Source organism: Strix uralensis, chromosome 23 (assembly GCF_047716275.1).
Source record: "Strix uralensis isolate ZFMK-TIS-50842 chromosome 23, bStrUra1, whole genome shotgun sequence".
Classification (NCBI taxonomy): domain Eukaryota; kingdom Metazoa; phylum Chordata; class Aves; order Strigiformes; family Strigidae; genus Strix; species Strix uralensis.
The window spans coordinates 4,808,511-4,814,752 of NC_133994.1; positions in this window are offsets into that span (position 1 = coordinate 4,808,511).

The following is a 6,242-nucleotide window of genomic DNA, read 5'->3' on the forward strand; positions in this document are numbered from 1 at the left end:
CTGCATTTTCCCCCTTGCCCCATTCATTCACACAATTAGCAAGACTCTGGAACTGGCAAGAAGCTACATTTCAATTAATATAGATACTTTTATCCTAGGAAAATACAAGCTGCTAGCAGACATTTATGTCCAAGTGAATTTTTTTTTTAATTTTGTAGCTAAAAATTCAGTCCTCATGACATTAACAAATTGTGTTCAGAATGCACATTTCTCCAGAAAATGCAAGTCAAACTTCTGCAGAAAAAGGCTGGGCTAACACATTCCAATGCAAATTCAACTTCTGAAGGCTGCAGAAGGATATTAGTGCTTGGAGGTCATGAGACCACTTCTCTTAGATTCCTAAGACACACTTTTTAAGCTCAGTTCAGCAGATACAAGCACACAAGGACATGGTCTTTTGGGAGAAGGGTGCTGAAGCTGAGGTCTGAGTCTGGACATTTCGGGAAACAACTGGTTTTTAACTGATTACTTAAAAATCGGAGGTAAAGGCAAGTCAATTGGGGCTGCAAAACCCCTGATTCCAGCTGGCAGCTCCGGAGAGCTCAGGAGGAGCACGAAAAGGGGAATCCCTGGCTAAGGCTGCTGCTTTGCAGATCACTTGAAGGAGAAAAGCTCTGGCACTACTGCACTCTTAAAGCTGCAGTGTCCAATTTCCCCTTCGTCCTCCTGTATCCTGCCACACAACCCCCAGTTTCTTTGGGGGGTGACAGGGAGTGAGAGTGGGGGGAGACGAGCTGAGAGGTGTCAAGAAAGGGGGCAAGGAGGGGAGATGCAGGAAGTTTCCTTCCCTGAAGTACTGCATCAGCAGCAAGTCAGCGCGTCCTGATGCGCTCCTGCAAAGGCTCTGCAGCTGAGCACAGGGCTCGGACTGCAGCACAACTGCACCAGCCTCAAGGCATTAAAAACCCACCACCTGCCTGGAAATCATCAGCAGAGATAATGCAAAACCAGAGCTCCGGACAAGTAATTTTAGTGGGTTTAGTTCTGGTTGGGGGGAGGGGGTATTTTGTTGGGTTTTTTGTTTGTTTTAAAAAAGCAGCTTAAAAAAAGACTTCACTGATTCAGCCTCCCTCATATTGGTCCCAAGGAGAATTAGAAAGGCAGCAAGGAAACGAACTGAATGAAGTTTAATTAGCAAGCACACAACAGAAGTTGGACTTAAATCTTTTATCAATTATAAAAGACAACCCTGCAGGAGGAAAGACCACACAGCCTCTTTAAAATGCCTCCCTTCCTAAAAGAGCATGCAAAGGAAAGAGCTTCCATTAAACCAGGTTAGGAAACCCCCCCTCCCTCAGAAGTTCTCTCTTCTTACCCCAAATCCACTCTGTAGAGCTCTGCTTTCTCAGAGATGAAGCGTTGTCTAGAGCAGCAAAAGTTGCAGACTGCTTCTCCTGGGAGGGAGGCAGGACCTGGCATAAGTAGTGTCAGACGGGTCCTTGCACTGAAGTGATGCCGGGAGAGCCCAGAGCTGTTCAGACAAGCAAGGAAAAAAAAAAGGGGGGGGGAGGGGGAGTTAAAAAGTCTTAAATCCCTGACACTGCAAGAACCCTGATCCTATAGGATTGTGTCTAAAAAGCAAGCGCTCGCTCTCTGTAGAGCCTGACGAGGTGGAGACTGAGCCATTTGATTGCCTGCTGGGTTTTCTCACCTGGTGCTGTTGCTCTTGCAAAAGCAAAAATGAAAAGCAAATCAGACATCTGCAGAAGCCTCTCAAACATACTCTGCGCCCAGGTGGGCTAGTCTAAATTTGGGGTGCAGGCTGGAACTTACTTAGAAGTCAGCAGTGGCTTCTCAGGCAAACAGAAGCTGGAAAGCTGCAGGGAGAGTGCTCTTCAACTTGCATCTGTAAGGATGGGGGGTGACTAAAAGAACGGGGAAAACCCCTCATTCTCTGTGGTAGTGCTAACACCAGTCTTAACCATATCAAGAATTCAGACAGAAGCTGCAAGTAGAAATATTAAATTTGAAAAAACCCAAAGAGCCCACACCTCCTGAAAACATTTAACAGGGCCAGTTTTCTTCCTGATACACAGAACAGTGTAAAGCCTGATCCAAAGACCTATCACTACCTTCAGCAAAGCTATGTTGTTTTAAACCAGCTCAGGCCTAGAAAAGCTTTTTGCACTTAATTCCTGCCTCTCATTGGTTTGACAGAATGCACCATTTATCCTTCAGCTGTTCCATTGATTAAGCCATTGGAAGGCTACAGCTAATGGAGCTGAGTAGACCCCTGTATTTCATGGGGGATTCAGCTCCTGTTTTCAAGGCAGAGAGATTCAGTGAGCACAGAGACAAGATGCACCAGTCCCTTTTCCTCCTGTTTCATTCAAGTGAGAGTCAGCGTACGGAACAAAAGGACCAGTGCCCAAGAAGAGACTTTGCTTTACACCCTAGAGTTATCAATTACTAATGATTTCTGGTTCTGTTATTCTAGTCTCCAGTGCTCAGTGAGACTGAGAAAGGGGAAATCCATTTAAACTCAAGGTTATTGAAGGATATTGCCACGGGGACTACTGAGGCAGGCAGCATTTAAAATCTGTGGGCAGAAGCTCTACAGCAAGCTGGCTCTGGAACCAACAGTTGCAGAGTGACAGTTTTGAAACATGTTAATTTTTCATCCACATACTTCAATGCACCATAGCAAAACGCCAAGTGTACATCAGGGTCAATCTAAATTTATTATTGCCTTGTGGTACCACCCTTGAAAGCTTTTAGATCAAGTTTTCAGATATGCTGATTATCTGCATCCAAGGGAGCCCTGGCACTGACTGGAAAGCCTTTTTCTTCCTTTTCACATTCATTGCTTTCCCATTTGGAGATTAGTTTTTTGACTGGACCACTTACCCCTGCCTGCCAGTTGCATAACCCAAGGCAGAGGATACCAGTTCTTCGCCAGGCGAGATGTAGTACATGCAGATTATGGTCTGTATCCAGCATGCCAGTCATTACCACCCACTCAGCAGAAGTCTAGCCTAGGATTCAGGGGACTGGGTCAGTTTTTACTTCTTTACACCTGTTGCGTAAGATAACATACTCGATTCTTCTGATTTTACACCACATAAGAGCACAGAGAGACAAAGCTGCGTTTCAGTTTTGTATTTACAGTACTGCTGCAGCTACTGCATGGTAGAATTAGCATGAACAGGCAGGATAGTCTCAGTGTAAGAAAGCCCACTACCTCTGCAGGCCTTCGGCGAAAGTAGGCTAAAACCAGCAGCAAAATGTGTTACTGAACTGTCAAAATGTTTTACTGAAATTATATACCTCTTTGCCAAGGCTTTGAAAACATTGATTTGAAGTGTTTCGCAATACTTTGAGGCCACTCACTCTACAAACCAGAAACACGTAGCTAATCTGTAGTAGATAAGATGAGGAAAAGCACCACTTTATAAATAAAGCTGCCGTGCACAGCCCGTATGCAACATGCCCAGGAACGCACTGAACCACACACACCATCCCAAACTCTGCACCAATTCGCTGCTGCAACACAGTCCATTAATAGTAACACGGTTATGCATTTTGGTGCATTTCACTTTGTTACAGGAGAACAAATACGTCATGATGAAGGATTTTGTTTTTAAACTTTATCTATCAGTCTAATCTTAATGTGGCATTGAGATAAGGGCAGAGGGATATCTTTCAACTTTGCTTTCCCATTCAGCTGTCAAGACGCTCAGAGAAAACCTTTGGCTTTCCTCAGCTGTATTCAGGCAGTTCAGCAGTTGTGGAGTGCAGCAGTCCTGGGCTGATCAGCTTTCTGATAAGAAGTGCAAGACAGCTCTGCTGCAGTATTATGCCATCAGATTCTGCCTAGGTCACTATTTATATTAGAACATAAAAGTGGTTGGTAGATAGTGGGTTTGCTTTTATTGCAATTTCAAAAACTTCATGGATAGAAGAAATAACCTTATTGCAATGGTTAAACCTGTATCACTCAATAAGAATTCAATATGAAGGTGGACACTGGCATTCAGTGTTGCAGCATTCACTCAGAATGATAAAACCTAGGACTGAAGATGTGAAAGTCAGAGCAAGAGCTAAAATATTCCTCGATTGGGAAGCCTCCATGTTTGAAGGTTTCTTCTCACACGTGTGCTATTTATATAATATTAATTTGGGGTGGGTTTTTATTTTTTGTTGTTTTGGTTTATTTTTAAATCTAGGACAGTATGTCCAATACTAGTTACACATGAAACTGATTACCAGCACAACAATATCCATTATTAATTTCAGAAGTTCAGCGTGTCAACCTTCATCAATCAATATTTGCCTAAGATACAGTAACTATTAAACTCCAATCAAGTACGTTTTGGGGAACTTGAGGTAGCTCAATGATTACAGTACTCCCTACACGCCTGTCTTCTGTCCACCTTTTATATCGCAAGCCAAGAAATGTAATTTCTTACTTACCCAGCCCCAAAGAGTTTGGAGAAAGCCAGCATTGTTCAGTGGACAAAGTACTGCCACAGTATAGTTAAGCCTTCAAAGGCTCGCGGTTTCAATTCCTGCGTGCTCCAGAAGCTGTCAGAGCCAGCCAGCCAGCAACACAAGTTACCTGCCCTGTGCTTCTTTCTGAAGTAAATTAACTGATTATGATACAGACTCAACTGCTGAAGCTCTTAATCAGGCTGGATCACATTGAGAACAGTTCATGTTAGAGAACAAACAAGGGAAGATGGTTACTCTCAACAGCGAGGGCAGAGAAGAGGCAATCTCTTCATCGGTGAACTGCCTTTGCTTATCTTGAGGAGACAGATTTTAGTCCATCTCCACATACTATGTCTACAACAATAGAGCAGTAGTTGCTTTATGATTTTTTTTTTTCCTCAGTATAGGTACAACTTTTTTAGTTAATGCACTAAGAGGTCCTCAGGAGCCACAAGTAATGTATTCAGCTACTGAAAGCTAAGCAAAGCTGCCTAGCTGCTTTTGTCCTCATGCACAAGAGGAAGATAGTATTTCCCTACTTTACAATGAAGAAAGAACATGCTTAGCCTAGAACTTCCACTTCCATCCTTTTTTAGCCCAAGACCAAACAGGGGGCTGAAGGCAGCTTGTCCCAGTGCAGGAGTTCCTGGGGAAGATGCCAGCACTTTAATCTGCTGATCAAGCTGATGAGAGCATCACTTTGTTAGAACAAAAGGCAGAAAGTAGGTACAGCTTACTTGATTGATCATTTCTGTTTTGATTCAGGTAGATTACTTGGTGAAGATTAGCTCTCCTCCTCCCCACCCCCCAACTCCTTTCCCCTTGTCACTGCTTTAATGGAGTATTTGTGTTGCAGCTGCATCCTGGTTGCTGAGGGATGGCAGACTGCATCACTACTGCAGCAATGCTGCTGAAGGACTCATCTAGTCTTGGTGACAGAACTTTACAGTGGGGCATTAAGTCATGTTTTAGTCCCATGACTGGTTGGGGATAGCAGCAGGGAGGTAATTGAATTATCTAGTAATGCCATTCACTCAAGCTTCACAGCAAGTCAACTGTGTTAAGACACTTTCCTGCCCCGCTCAAGCAGCACAGGTGTGAGGTACTCACTGGACATTTCTACAGCTTAAAAGCTATAGTTTAAAAACGAAAGTCGACAAACAATAGAAACAGAAGCTCTTAAGAGGCAGTATTACTCTAATAGTCTCTCACCTTGGAGTGTCTCAGCTTTACTTTGATGCTAATCTCTTTAAGAGCCAAGCTGTCCAAACGGAACACCAGAGCAGTTGGGTCTTGGGAACATCACCCACCATTCCTATGACACTCCTGCATAGATCAGCTTTCCAGCCTCTAAACAAAGTTTGTCTGGATGCACAGAGATGGCATTGTTTAACACCAAACAGACGTAAGTATTTAAATCTAAACTTCTTAAACTGGATTGGAGATTTCCCTCTATCAGGCCTATTGCAGGCTTTAAGTGAGCATGCTTAACCACAAACCAACTTCAAGCACAACTGCAGCTCCAGAACTCATTAAGTAGTAAGTCATTGGCTTGCCCCAATAGCCATAACAAAGCCCCTCCATCTTACTCTCTCCCACACCCGTTTAAGAACCACTGTTATGATTTTTACAGTCTGGTTTTCCAGAAGCCACAAGACAGTAATTTTATTTTCTAAGAAGCCCAGCTGCTGTACAGCTGTTCTTTATTGCTTCACAGCCAAAGTTAACAGCCTTACTCAAAATCATGTGAGCTTGATAGTCTAGAACTTCAGCGCTCTCCTGGAAGCTTGTCTCCCCAGCACAGTGAGTGA